This window comes from Melopsittacus undulatus, chromosome 2 (genome assembly GCF_012275295.1).
Source record: "Melopsittacus undulatus isolate bMelUnd1 chromosome 2, bMelUnd1.mat.Z, whole genome shotgun sequence".
NCBI classification, from domain to species: Eukaryota; Metazoa; Chordata; class Aves; order Psittaciformes; family Psittaculidae; genus Melopsittacus; species Melopsittacus undulatus.
Window position 1 is genome coordinate 69,279,477 of NC_047528.1, and position 14,726 is coordinate 69,294,202.

At 40.9% G+C, this 14,726-nt stretch overlaps 1 protein-coding gene across 4 annotated transcripts in view; it reads right to left on the minus strand.

Annotated features, from left to right (window-relative positions):
• DHRSX (dehydrogenase/reductase X-linked) overlaps window positions 1-14,726 on the minus strand; it is a 161,530-nt gene that overhangs the window by 29,988 nt on the left and 116,816 nt on the right. The window lies entirely within an intron of this gene.

The following is a 14,726-nucleotide window of genomic DNA, read 5'->3' on the forward strand; positions in this document are numbered from 1 at the left end:
GGTGGGGAGAAAAATTTCAATAAAATGACACAGTACCTACCAGAATCTCTATGTCAAAATATTTAAGGTAGAAATGCTGAGGCACCAGTCTCCAGGGTATCATCACCTAGAGGCCCACAAACTACTCTCCCCTTCCTCATAGCTCTTTTCCCACACATACATCCCCTGTTCCCACAGTAAATCTGTGCCTGACCATACTACTCTTGGTTATTTATTATTTGTATTGCAGTAGGACCTACTACTTTCTGACAATGGCTCCTGTGTTGGGCACAGTACAGATGAGCAAGGTACTCATTGTCCCTACCCCAGTGACACACCAGATTACACACAGCTAAAAAGACAGATAAAAAGATGGGGCAAGGAGAGTGGCTGCAAGTGTAACCAGAGTTATGCCATGTAGAGCGAAGGCAGCTGGCTGGGTCTCTACCAAACGTGAGGTTCAACGAAGGCTCACAAATACCAGGAATTACAGACAACATAACCTGTTGAGACTCCTTTGTGCCTCTCTCGTCTGGATGCTGCATCTGCCTTTCTTTTAGGTCAGACTTCCAAGGAGCTGCGATTAGTTGGGTTTCACTGCATGCAGGCAGCAGTATTTTTTAAAAAGTAAGCAGGCTAGTTCCAGGCAGATTAGCAGGAATGCCACTTCAAATGCTCCTCCCGAATTGGGCATCAGCAGCCCTTCCACAAATTCCTAAGCCATGACAATTCACTCTTGTAGTTACTACAGCCTCTCATCTAACCTTTTTTGTGCTTAGCGGAAGCAGAGGTAATTCCTGGCATTACAGACAGCCCATAAGCAAAGCAGGCGGGAGCCTAAAGCAACAGGCTCCTGGGGGCAGCAAAAGATCTATGGTCCCCATCCTCTTTGCATCTGCCAGAGCCTAGGGAAGGGGCACTGCTTGCTGCTGCTGCTGATGTGCAGCCAGGGGCTGGGGTCCCTGGATCAGCAGCTATTGCTTGTGGGGAGAGATAGATGGACACCCACCCAGAAGCAGGTCTCTCTATTCCCCTAGTTGTTGTCCTGCCTATGTGCGACCCACGAGTCCAGCCTCTGCACCTCCACTCTTAGTGCAGCAAATGCCTAGGCTGGGAATGCACCTACTCTGCTGAAAAACTTGCCTTCAATTTCTGTGGCTGCTACTATGTACAAGGTTTTTATTTTGAATGAATAGTAAGTATGTCTCAGAGCTCTGTTAGCTCATTCTCACCGAATACTTTATTTATAATATCCGGTACACTTCACCACAGAACATCCTGGATGATAGCAAACAAGCTGCCTCTCTGCAGAGGTATAAGGCTACTGAAGCAATTTAACTATTCATGTTGTCTGAATGGACTAAGAAACTTGGAGACATAATGGCAAATTGTGCAGCTCAGGCACAGGAAATAAAAGACAACACCACTGATCTCCAGTGCATCTCTTTTTTTTCTTGGTTTTTTTCACCTGCTGTATTCTTGTTCAAGCAAACAAATAACAAACAGGCCACAAATGCATTATATAAATTGAGAGAGAATAAAAAAGGACACTTGGCTATGAACGGCCCTTGCACCAACCAGCGGCCTGAGCTGTAACATGCTGAATAACGTAGTTCCATCATCATAAAGATATCACCTGCGCCTCGGGGTAAAATGGGCTATTTTAAGAATAAAGAACAATCACTGCCTGAATATAAAAGTGATTTGGCATTAGTCAGGAAATTGCAGTTACATTTTAAATTCAGTAACGTCCGTGCTCTGATCTGAGACACTCAAAATGTCACCTTATGCTTCATGCATATTTCAACCCTTTTAACTTGAAGGACCAGATCCTCAACTGCTATGAGCTTCTCTTGCGCAGCAGTGTGGGGCAGAGCTCACGCCACCCATGGGAAGAAGCACTTATCTAAAGCCGCCTCCAGCAGCCAGCTGGCAGCCAACCCTGGCACTGCTCCATCAGTGCCACCATTCCCTCAGCAGTGAAACACGGAAGCTGGGGCACAGGACAAACTTCCTGAATTGGAGTGATCTTGTCTGGCAAGCCTCTTGCAAGGAAGCAGAGCTGGCAATTGACTACTCTGACTTGTTCTGCCTGGGTCTAGTCTGGCCTTCAGTAACCTTCAGATGCCAGGCAGGAGGATGGTGAATGATCCCCATGACTTCCCATTCCCACATTTTGTGTGAGTGCTGTTTTGACTTACCTTGTGGCAATGAAGCATGAACTGCAAGGGCTGGATCCTGAAAAGCCTTGTACTTTGCATAGATATCTATGTCAGAGAAACACAAGTGCTGAGAAGATATAAAAAGCTATCCAATCAAGGAGGAAGCCTTTTATATCACAGTGCAGAGATGCAAATGATTTGCAAGGCAGTGGGGAATCAGACTTCAATAACATACTATAGATATGAAGGATATAAAATTGGATACACAGAACAGACACTTTGGCAGAACCCCTGCAATGATCACCTGCTACCTTCCCATTTTCTCTGTGTGTGCTTTTTGCTTTCCAGGAATCTGACATCAATGGACTACATAAGACAGAAGAACGACCTGTGACACAAATCTGACAAGGATTTTTGCTGAACAACAGTTACTGGTTTGTTTGAGAGACCCCATCTTACTAGAATCATGTTGCTTAAATGCCATGTTGGGAAAAAAGAATCAACAGTGGTTACTTGATTTCATTACATCCAGTCTTGAATTTATGCATGACAGAAACAGGAGCACATAGGCTCCCGTACCTTCACCAGGATTGCATCTATCATGCATATATATGCAGAATCACAGAATGGTTTGGGCTGGAAGAGACCTTAAAGGTCATCTAGTTTCAACCTCCCTTCCACTAGACCAGGTTGCTCCAAGCCCCATCCAGCCTGGCCTTGAACACTGCCAGGGATGGGGCAGCCACAGCTTCTCTGAGCAACCTGTGCAAGTGCCTCACCACCCTCATAATGAAGAACATTTTTCTAATATCTAAGTAAAATCTACCCTCTTTCAGTTTGAAACCATAAAATGTATTCCTCTTACACATGGAATTATGTGGCTTGAAAGCTTATTCATTTAAATCTAGCCTTTCTTGGAACTTTATGTTCTGTATGTACATTTCTGCACTGAATGAAAGTATAATTGTATACTAAATAAAATAATATTGACATTACACATTTCCACATTGTTTTCATTTTCTGAAGGCTCTAAAAGCTTTCTGAAATGAATGTGCAAACGAGAGCCCAAAGCAGAACACAGCTTACCAGCAAACTGTGTTGGCATACCAGTGCATGCACAGTGCCTGTGATGCTTTGACCCTTGAGGACACAAGGCATCTATACTTGACAGAGAGGGAGGCAGACTCCAAATCAGAGTAACTGCCTCCTAACTAGATGGCCATCCAGGCAAAAGACTGCTAGCTCTCAGCTCCCAGCTGGTACAGACACAGCCAGAGAGGTAGGAGTTACTGGTGTTCGACTGCCCAGGGATCCATCCTAATAAATACTGTCCACCAGGACTGAGCTACACCAGGCAGCATGTGCTGTGGTATGGCAAGCCTGTGCACAGTCAGCAGCTAGGAAAAATGGAGCAAAGACTTGGTGGGAAGAAGTCCAGTGGGAAGGAGTGGTGTGCCTGGCAGTGGTAGTTTGGAAAGTCTGTGCTCACCCACTTATTTGAGTGGGGCTCTCTATGGACAACTATTCCCTAGTATGGAAAACAGTCTCCCCTGGGGAGTGCCCTTCCATAGCATTTTGCTGAGGTGGTGCTGATAAAATAGGGCAATGCGCATCTCGCTAGATGGAAACTACAGGAGGAGTTAAGGCAAACAGAATTTAATTAGTTGCTTTGAAACTCAGCCAAGGGAGCAGCGATATACAAGACCTTCTCCTTCTTTTGAAAATGTTTTATTGATTCTATACTGATGAATAATGAGCAGGGTAAGGCAGGTTCTGCATTTCTTGTTCAAATTTTTTTAGCAGAAATTCTTATTTTTGGCTTAAGAATCTTTGTAACATCGACTGAATTGTTTGCATTGTCATTGCAAAAATTAGGGAGAAGAGAAAGGGATTGTTTTGGACTTTTACCAAAACAAAATAAGCAAATATTCAATTCTGGAGCGAGTGCTTTGTGGTTTGCTGATTTATTTTTTTTCTTTTTCACCAAAGCTGGTTTTTACCACTGATCTCCGTGGTGCTGTCTCCAGCAGCAGTCTCCCCAGCATGCTGGGGCAATGCATTTGTAAAACATAATGAGAAGCCAAATTTGAAACTGGAGTCTGCAGTGGCTAATTAGGTGTTTAAATATGGACTCAGTTGCTATCCAAGTTTGAAAACTGGATCCATGTTTAGCACTTCCCTTGGCAGCCAGTCTTACTCTGGTTTCTTTTTTGGCTGGCTTTAGCTTGGCTGTGTGCTGTATAGGTCTCCCATTTACATCCAGTGATACTGTGTTTAGTGAAGGGCATTAAGCCTGCTCAGGGTACCCACTGAGTAACAGGGGAAACAAAATTGCTGCTTGGCACGGACCACTTCCTCCACACCTCCTGTGCACAGGCTCTTGAGCTGCTCTCAGCTCTTTCTCTTTCATTAGCAGTTGCTATTGCATTATGCACACACGTGGAGGAAGTGGATACAGACCGACTGAAATAAGGGTGCAGGGACAGCACCCTTTCCCTTCCCCACCATATCCTTCTTCAACACAAGTCTCAGAGGACCCATGACCATACTGACTGACACACAGCTACATCTAACCTGGCCAGTGCTAGCAGTGAAGTTTTTCTGATGTGGATCTCTTTCACACCACACTTGCCTTGCGCGTGTCATCCTCCTCTCACCCATCACCATGCTCCCCAATTTCCAGCGTGTTAATTTGTCTGGAGGGCAGAGTGCACCAAGATCAAACTGCAGAGCAACCCGATTGCTATGTGCTCCATTAAAAGACAAGTGATGCAAAACGTGGGTGACACGCTGGGGTTTTTAATGAAAGGCCACACAAAATTTCAATATACGCCTTAGGATGAATCAGCGAATTAAGCAAAACACAGACTTGCTGTATTAAAATGACTAAAATTTCCTAATGATTTATGTATTAATCTTGCAATACATCATCACCATTGCTTAGTCAAGACCATAAAAAACTATTATTAAACACTCGTGAAGCTTTCACGGTCTTAAATTTTCATTGTCCAGGGAATGCAGCAGCAGACTTTTCAAGATTTCTGATAGATCTTGCAGTTTATTTTGAAGCAGCTACAGACATACATTGCAGAGTACAGGTATATCTTTTCTGGCTATTCTCAACAGTTTCTTTCTCTTTTCCTGGGGTAAGCCCAAGCCTGGCACCTAAATATTGCTTATTAGATTTAAATAGACTTCCTAACAGTACTACATATAGTTATCCCATGAATACATTTGTAGAGTCTCATCAGTAGTGATCTCCCCCTCACTACAAAAAGAAAAAGGAAATACAGAGAAGCAGAAAAGACAGAGTTCGATAAATTAGAATACATGTATTACCACTGAAAATTAGTATTTTGCCAATTGAAAGAAACAAGCATATTCATTAATAAAACAAAAATAAAATCTGGAAATGCTATTCTAGCTGAAGAAGTCAATACGTTATGTTTTGTACAGTAGCTGTCCTCTTACCAGCTACTACTATAGGCTACAGAACAGTCACCCATTTTGGGTGTTCATTGAACATATTTCTTCATGTAAATTTCTTTCATATACTTGATATGTAGTCTTTTAAAAATATTGTAAATAAATACACATAATAGTCAAAGTGGCATACCCCCATGTATTTGAACTGGAATACATTGGCAGCTGCAACATGGGTGAATAAGGACTCAAGCATCAGGGACTCCTGAAGTACCCCTGTGATACTGTGATTGACATGTTAGAAAGGAAGGCTACAAGACTGATGAATTAAATTAGTGGTTCAACACAAGCTGAAGAGCAAATCTTTCATGTCCTAATTGGTCACACGAGGTTTACTTGAGCAGCCAGAGGCAGGTGGCACTTTGAGAGCGGCCCACCTTGCCCTTTTGTTCTGAGTCTTGGACAAAGACAGACCACACATCACAGCTTCCCACTCTCCCTGCAGTGAGTCCCCTGGCACTCGCACACAGCTCTGGACAAAACTGGGATTTACCTGACATCTTTCAACAGTGGTAAAAAACATTCTCCTAAAAATTAGAAGTTGAGCAAAACGGTAAGAGTTCAGAGCTAGGGGATACTCTCTCTCTAAAGGGCAAAACATCGGTCTCAGTAGCTGATTTATCTGCAAGTCAGTGACTCTCGCCTTGTGCTTATTTCACAATTCAGTAGGAGCCACAAGCTGGAAGATGGGTTATGTCTCTTGTTGGTTGGTTGGTTTGTTTGTTTTAAAGCCACGCTTCCCAACTTTTAGCACTGCACTGTAGAAATACATTCAGTGACTAGCCCTTTGTTACAGTTTGTAGGAAATGCAGAGGGAACAATTAACTTACTGTCATTGGAGGACTATATTTAGTGAAAGAACCAGGAATGCATTGATTATAAAAATATTTATGAAAGGCAAAATAAGCAGGGTCTTGTCATCTTGGGCATTACTGTCATCCAGATGGAATCAGTGCATCATTTGTCATTAGGCTGATCCCTCCTCCTAATGGCAGGAGGTGAGATATCAAGAGCCCTCCTGCTCTACTGATTGCCTTGCTGTGTGCAGCTCCATTGCTGTATACTTAGCACAGCTCTAAAAGGGCTCAAAGGACGATCTTTTCAAAGTCTCACCACAATCCGTATCTTTAAGAAAAAGTCTGATTTTTCAGTTTGTGTACAATCGGTGTTAATTTCAAATGGTTTTGATGATTTTTGGTGTTAAATTCAAGTTGTAATTACTGTAATTCCATTCTCCCAGGAAATATATCTCTTCATAAAGAATGATATAAATTGCCTCTTTGAAGCATCATTTTTCTATGGTCGGTTCGTATGATGTGTTAAGTGCCTGCTAATATTTGAAGTGGTATTTGAGCATAACGGTATCCTTTCATTCAATTAAAAATCTCCATCAAATGAATGAGTAAATAAATAGAAGCAAGCAAGGTTTTGCATTGCTGCAGCCAAGAAACGGATCAAAGCTCCAAGACCTACATTCTGTGTCCTCATGACTCATTTGACTGATGGGGAAGCATTATGGCCACATACCTTTTCATATTGTCTCTTGGATAGTCTGGATCTGAGGTTACTGAAGATTGTCACATATCTCCTAAGATTATCTCTTGGACAATAAGAATAGCTCTGAGACACTCTCTGCAATAGAGCTTTTAAGTTGAAGGAAGTATTGGGTCTTCTTACAGTTTCTTCCCTTCCACCAGAATGCACACAGGGCCATAAAAATGGCACAGTAATAACATGAACAATCCCAAACCCTATTTCTGTTTTGATAAAACCATCTTAAAACTTGTGTAGACATTTGCAGACCAGCTGCAGAAATTCTGGACTTTTCATTCTGGGATTGAAAGGGAAGTATATTGTCTGGTTATGTATAATAAAGTATTGGCATGCGTTGGTGTATATGTGAAGATAATGTAAAGTTTCATTTTGTGGTGGACTGAATCCACTGCAGTGCCTTGGAGCTGAGGAGGCACTGAATGTGTTCTGTAAGTGCAAATTGTTCACTATATTGAAGGACTGGTCTGTCTTACCAGGGGAAGCATGGCTTGAACATGCACACAGACTGCAAAATCTTTTTTCCTCCAAGATGTCTATAAGTACTGTTCAGAAAATCCTGTGCCATCTCCCTCTGTTCACAGAAGCAAAGCAAGATTATCAAGTCTGGCACAACAAAATAATGCTGAAAATCAGGTTTTGTTTGTTGAGAGAATCTAACAACTTCAGCTTTTTCAAACTTTTCTTCTATAGTGAGACTATGAATACCACAGCTTCAGACTGAGAAGTAGAAGTGACTAACTCCCAGTACGTGGGTTAAGACAAGGAACAAGCTCCTAAAGCCATCTATTTGTTAAAAACAGTCACGAGAATCCTTCCCTTCTGCTGGGAGACCTTTCCAGGTTAAAGAAGAAATACAGCTGAAATGCCAACAGGTACAGGAAAGATTAAAATGTGGTTGTTTTCTGCACCTATGAAATAACACATAGTCCAGACATGGCAGGAAAGGCTTTTGTTCGTGTGAGACCGTACATCAACAGTGGCCCTTAGCTGCTGTCAGAAAAAATGCAGGATCTAAGTTAAGTGTATGAAAGGGCTCTGTGAAGAGAGGAGTCTCTTAAGGAATATAAAAAGCCAACTTCACCAAACAAGAAAAACTTGCAAGAAACAAGTAACATAAAAAGTAGTTCAACAGCCAGCATTGCAAAGTGGTTATTTCAAAGTGCCATAAAGAACAGTGATAGCAATCACTTTCTCTACTGTTTAGCCTTACAGATGGTTTTTGATTTTGTTTTATAGATTTCCCAACCTTCTCAACTTGGAACACTGTAAACAGAGGTCTGTAATAGCACACCAAGTGTTTCCTGAGAAGGAGCATGGCATAGCCTGGAACAAGAGCACATGAGATATCTGCCACTTGCAAACATACCAGAAGCAAGTGAAGTCCATCAGATTTGGCTTTCCAGGAAATGACAGGAAATTTTATGTCCAAACCCTGAAAAGCTAACACACAACCACAGACCTGCCTTGCCCCAGACCTCACTGAAAAAAAATAATTAAAAGATACTGTTGCTTTGGCAAACTGGTTGATTGGTGGCAAAACTGGTGAAAATTCAGCTACTGAACACCCTCCCACCCCTGTATGCTGAGAACCAAAAGATTTCAAGCAAAACTTATAGTACTTTCATTTGGGCATTTCTGCAGAGCCATATTACAGCTAGCATCACTGTTAAAAGCTGTTGTTTCTCAGAAAGCTACTGTGAGTCACAGTGCTCCTTGGTCTATGTCCTTCTTGGGAGCTTGAAACAGTGCTGTATACAGCCCCTCTCCACCTCTCATGGCAAGAAACCAGGGCAACCACAGTACCTGACGTATAACGAGAAAAGAAGAAACAAATCACAGCTACATAAGAACTCCTGGGGGCTAAAATAGTTTACTTTTACAATGATTTATTTTATTCAAAAGTATATTTTTCAAAAAAATCACTTTTTTTTATAATGAACTTGATTTAATCAAAAGACCAAGTTTTCTTCACAGGTTTCAGTATTCAAATGTTTGGTCTGCTTTTGAACAGGTGAAGTTCTCCTTCACTAAAAGAAGAGGTTTATGATGGGGAGCATAGAAAAGGTTAAGAGTTATCACTTGATGCATAAGGCAGAAATCTGCCTTTGCCTCCCTCCACTACACCTCGTAATCCTTAACACACATGGCAAGATCAAGGATGTGTGGTTGTGAAGAACCAAGAGCAACAGCAGACTGAACCCAGAGGGGATTTGTGGAAGGTGAGCTGTTTCTTGTAACATGTTATTCCAGGGATTTACTGGCATGTGTGCCAGGTTTCCCCAGCTACACCAGGCAGCTGGAAGAACTCTACTGAAAAGGTACTATGAGGATGGTGGTAGTTCAAGCAATTGAAAGGAATGCTAAAATTATTTGAATAATCACACAGAACCTGAGAACTCCAAAGCTTTTAAGGTTCACTCAGCCTTGATGAGTCTTTTTACTGACTGGAAGATGTTAAACTAACCTTACCCTCTCAAGGCTGACAAGCTACCTCCACTCTGCATTCTCCTCAAGTCCCATTTGCCTTCTCTCTCACACAGTGCAGTACACTAACTTTCAAATTACCACTGAACCAGCTTGCCATTTTGGAAAACAGTGAATCTACAAGATTGTCCTGGCTTTGGCTAGGACATAGTTAATTTTTTATTAGTAGCGGGTGCAGTGCTATGTTTTGGCTTTAGTTTGAGAACAATGCTGATAACACACTAGTGTTTTAGTTGTTGCTCAGTAGCACATACCCTGATCAAGCACTTTTCAGTCTCTCATGCTCTGCCAGTGAAGAGGAGCACAACAAGCTGAAAGAGAGCGGAGGCAGGACACATGATCCAAAACAGCCAAAGGGATATTCCATATCACAGTGCATCGTGCTTGGTGTATAAAGTGAAGGGAGTAACCCAGAAAGGACTGATTGCTGCTTGGGTCCGGCTGGGTATCAGTCAGCCGGCTGTGAGCAACTGTATTGTGCATCACTTGTGTTTTCTCTCTTTTTCATTTATTTATTATTTATTATTAATACAAATTATATTTATTATTTCAATTATTAAACTGTTCTTATCTCAGCTCGAGGGTTTTACCTTTTTCTGATTCTTCTGCTCATCCCACCTGGGGGATGAAAGAGCAGCTACATGGTACTTAGTTGCCAGCTGAGGCTAAACTACAACAGAGATCTACTGTCCTGTGTGCCACATAGGGCTGACTTTTCCCACTCAAGCTACTGAGCAGGCAGAGGCTGAGCAGTAGGAACACCCATATACCACAAACCTCCCAATACGCTGCAATTTTGAACTAGTGTGAAACAGTGTGTCCTATCAAATCATTAACCACTATTAATAATCCTTTGTTAAGACCATTAACGCCTTTTAGACAAGAAGGAATTTAACACTGCGAAACCCAAAGAATCTACATTTAATTTTCTTGAATACATTAAAGTCTGGTGTTACCTTTGTGACAGTAGTGCCAATTGTGCTATTGTTCTTCAGAAACCAATGAGCCTTAAAAGTATTTTGATTAGACAGACTGAAAACATGCCAATAAATGTAAAATCAAAATTTTGCAAAGTTGACATCCTGACTTGCATATTTCTCAATTACTGGTTGCAGAAATGGATAGGGATCGCCTGGGGCCCACAACATGGACAAAATCACTTGCTGCATATGAACATAAAACTGAATTGATGAATTGGTCTGCTGACATAAAGGCCCATATTTTTAATTAATTTATATAATTTAGTTAATTAATAATTTAATTAATTCATATAATACAGTGCCTTCCCTAATGCACTCATTTTCCAGGCCAAGTGGACTTTTGAAATTAATGTTAATTGCTGCAAGCACAGCAAATACATCTGCATACAGAAAGCATTTTGTAAAGAAGGACTGAAGTACACTTACATATGTGTATTAAGCATTTGAATACTTATCATCTAACTATAGATGGGAAAACTCAGTGATCTGCTGCAGGAAAGGCATACTTAACCAAAAACAGCAGTGTGCTGCAGTTGGCATTTGGTCCTGTCAAGGGAACATGATTTATCTTGCAAACAGAACCAGAATATACAATAGAAGTCATTGTGAGGGAGCTGCTTACACAATACAACTCAAACAAAACCTTATATTCCTTGAGTAAAAATAAAATCTATAACATGTATCTGTCTTATGATCTAAAAAAATCTGTTATGACTACAATTTCTTTAGGTTTTACAGCATTTTATTAAGAACAGACCAATTACACAGCTCTTTATATTTAACTGTGAAAGACTCAGTACTGACTAAAATAAAAGGATAATACATGAAATGCCTCCTATTTCCTTTTACAAATTTTCTTTTATTATTTGAAAGTCTGGAAATAAAACAATAGTGCTATGCTACATCAGCTGCATGTTTGGTTTTGCTTGAATTGAAGAATAAAAAGGCACCAGAGGAACCAACTGAGATTTTTTTTTTAAAAACCCCTTTCCATTGAAAAAAATGTTGGCTTATCAAACCATTTTTAGCGAAAAAATAAATTTTAAACAAATGTCCAGAGTTTCTTGTTTTGCTTTTTTGTTTTTTTTTTTTGTTTTTTTTTTTTTTTAATTAATTTGAAACTGATGGAGATATCTTACTTCAGTAGGATGACTTAGAAATTAAAGGTTTGGAGTTTCAGTTTCACCAACATTATGCTTCACAATACAAATGGTAATCTACTTATAAGGATAATTACAAATAAATCAGAAACAAAATAATCAGAAATCACTTAAATCAATGGATTTAGTCTAAAAATGGATTCATATTTTCCCAAAGTAATTTGATATTTTAATTTTTCATTGCTATTTATGAGCAATATTTTCAAAATCTCAGCAATGTTAATGGGACAAAATCCCCAATCATTCATTTACCAACAACAAACATGCAAGAAGTGAAGATGAGGGATACCACCCATCCAAGAACAGGAGAACTGCCTGTCACTTCACTAGATAGATTTTCTCATCAGTATGCAACACATCCAGTTACAGTCTTTATGAACTGTCTACCTGAGGAGATTAACTGGAGCTGCCTGGTCTCCCCAGCATCCTCCCAGGTCCTGGGCAGAGATGTTTACCCTATTTTACACCAGCTGGGATGCAGATGTGGCAGCTGGGATTTTTGCAATTCCTCTTTTTCAATCTCTATTGTCTCTGACATGATTCATGCACTAGGGCTACAGGGAACAAATCCAGAAATTGTCTGGGGACTGTACCAGCTTGGAAAGTTACAAAAAATGTCAGCTCTTCAGCAGCTGGAGAGCAGAGGAAAGGAAAGTGTGACTAACTGGTCTTGAATATACAGGAGACATGAACCAGAGAAGGAGCTGTTTCACTGTGGCTGGGGAGTTCATAGATCTGTGATTCATAGTATTACAGGGTCCACTTGTCATGCATAAAGAGAGGATGATGAAAAGAATAGTTAGCCATGGAGAAAAACCTAGACAGAACACACAAAGATCCTAATCTCTAGGGAAGGTAGCATATTCAGGTGTGACAAACAGAATGGGAAAGGGAATAAGGTCTTTTTTTTTCTCCATTTTCCTAAAATTTCTTCTTCATTTGGTGGGTAGAGGTCTCAAAGGAGTACCCTCCATCCCAGCCTTGTATGAGCACCATGAACGCCAATGCAGCATTGAAGTCTATCTCAACACAAGGGAATGGCACAATGTTCTTCAAGCTTAAAACCAGACAGCCATAATTCTCTCATGACCATATTTTATTCTCCTCTCACTTTAGAAAATATTATTTAAGTCAGGCAAAAGAAGAAAAAACCCCATCCCATCTATGCTGTTAGAGTCCACAGTGTACTACCCTCGTCATGTAACTGCTGAAATCATCATTGTTGAAACGCTTAGGGATAGATAGCATTTCTGTTAAACTTTCACCTCCTTGAAAACAGTCAAAGTAGGGATGAAGGAGAATGATTTGCCTTAGGGATCCCCTTGTCGACTCATGTGATTGCTGTTGAAAATGGTCTGGATCTAAAAGACCACAAAGGTGTTTGATGTTCTTCATATATCCTTCAGCAAAAGAACTGGGAGAACAGTCATTGCTCTTGTGAGTTTGCATTTTCAATAACACACATGAAACAAGCTATGCCCTGGCAGTTTGGAACAAGTTCTGTCCTGCCTTGAAGTACCCATGCTGTGTCTCTTTTACTGGTGAGGGTGAAGAGGATGGGTAACAAGGGGAAGAAATTACATTCTCAGGGAAGAAATAGGACTGGGGCTAGGATAAGAAGATGGGAGGAAGATAGATGAAGAGGAGGAAATTAACAGGTGAGCAGAAATAAGACACTGCATCCCTTCCTCCCCCCAAAAAGGGAAAAAGCAATGACATAGGGAGGCAAAAGGCAATGGAGACAAAAAAGCTCAAAAGACACAGGTGAAGATAAAACTGTGAACAGAGAAATTGAGTAGGCAGGCATAAAGAGAGACATAACAAAGAAAAATAATATAAAATGCAAGGAAAAGAAATTAAAAATTAAATTAACCATCCTGCCCAATAGGAGCTGAGAAGAGAACCATGGAATAAATCAGATTGGTAAAATGGCAGAAAACAAGCCAAAGAGGAAACACGGAAGACAGTAACACATTTAATACTGTTCATGGGACAGACCTTCTAACAATTATTTGTTATGCTGCTGCCCTGTGGTCATTGTGATATGGGTGATGTCTGACTTCAGAGCAGATCTCTGAGTAGCAAGTACAAGCAATAGGGAGCAATGGCTACAGCTGTGACCGGCAACCCAGAATCCCCCAAGTGGGAGAATGATCCCATAGAAGAATCTGTGGTAAAGCAGAGAAAAGAACATCAGTTTACTGTCTACTTTATGTTAAGAAAGTCTTCTGCCTTTCCTTCTCTGATACATTTGATGGATGAATCTCTCCTTGGCCACTATCACTCACCTCCTGTTTGGACACTAGCCCAACCAAAACCTAGGAATAATGGGACAAGAGCATGGCAAACAATTCAGTCTGCAGCCACCAGTATATTTTCCAGCAGAGACTATGGTGACCTTTTTCCACTGTGAGAAAAATGACTCCATATTGTTTTGCTGACTTCCTGCAAGGTCAGGACCAGCCAGTCTGGGAAAATACACCCAAGCTGTTAAACGAATTATGAACAACTAGTGCAATTCAAAATAAGGAAAAAGCCATTATAAAGTTTTTAGAAAGATTTTCCATTCACACAAGCAGCAAAAAAGAGGGCATCACTGGGAAACAGTGGCAATTTGTGGAACACTATCATACCACAGTGCTTACCATGGGTCTTTACTACATCCATTAAAACTCTTCAGTGCTGCTCTGAATCACCAGGCGTCTCCAAGACCCTGTGATGCAGGCAATGCCTGTGTATGCTAACCCACAACAGTCCTCCAGGGTTGATTGTTAAACTACACACTCAAGCTGTAGGCACACACTCAAATGTGGAAGGTATCTCACTGTTTTTATCAGCAGCATTTAAGCAATAACTAACTATTCACCTGACTGGGGGCTTATTGACAATAGGCTAAAAAACCCACCAGGAGTATCTTCTTCCAC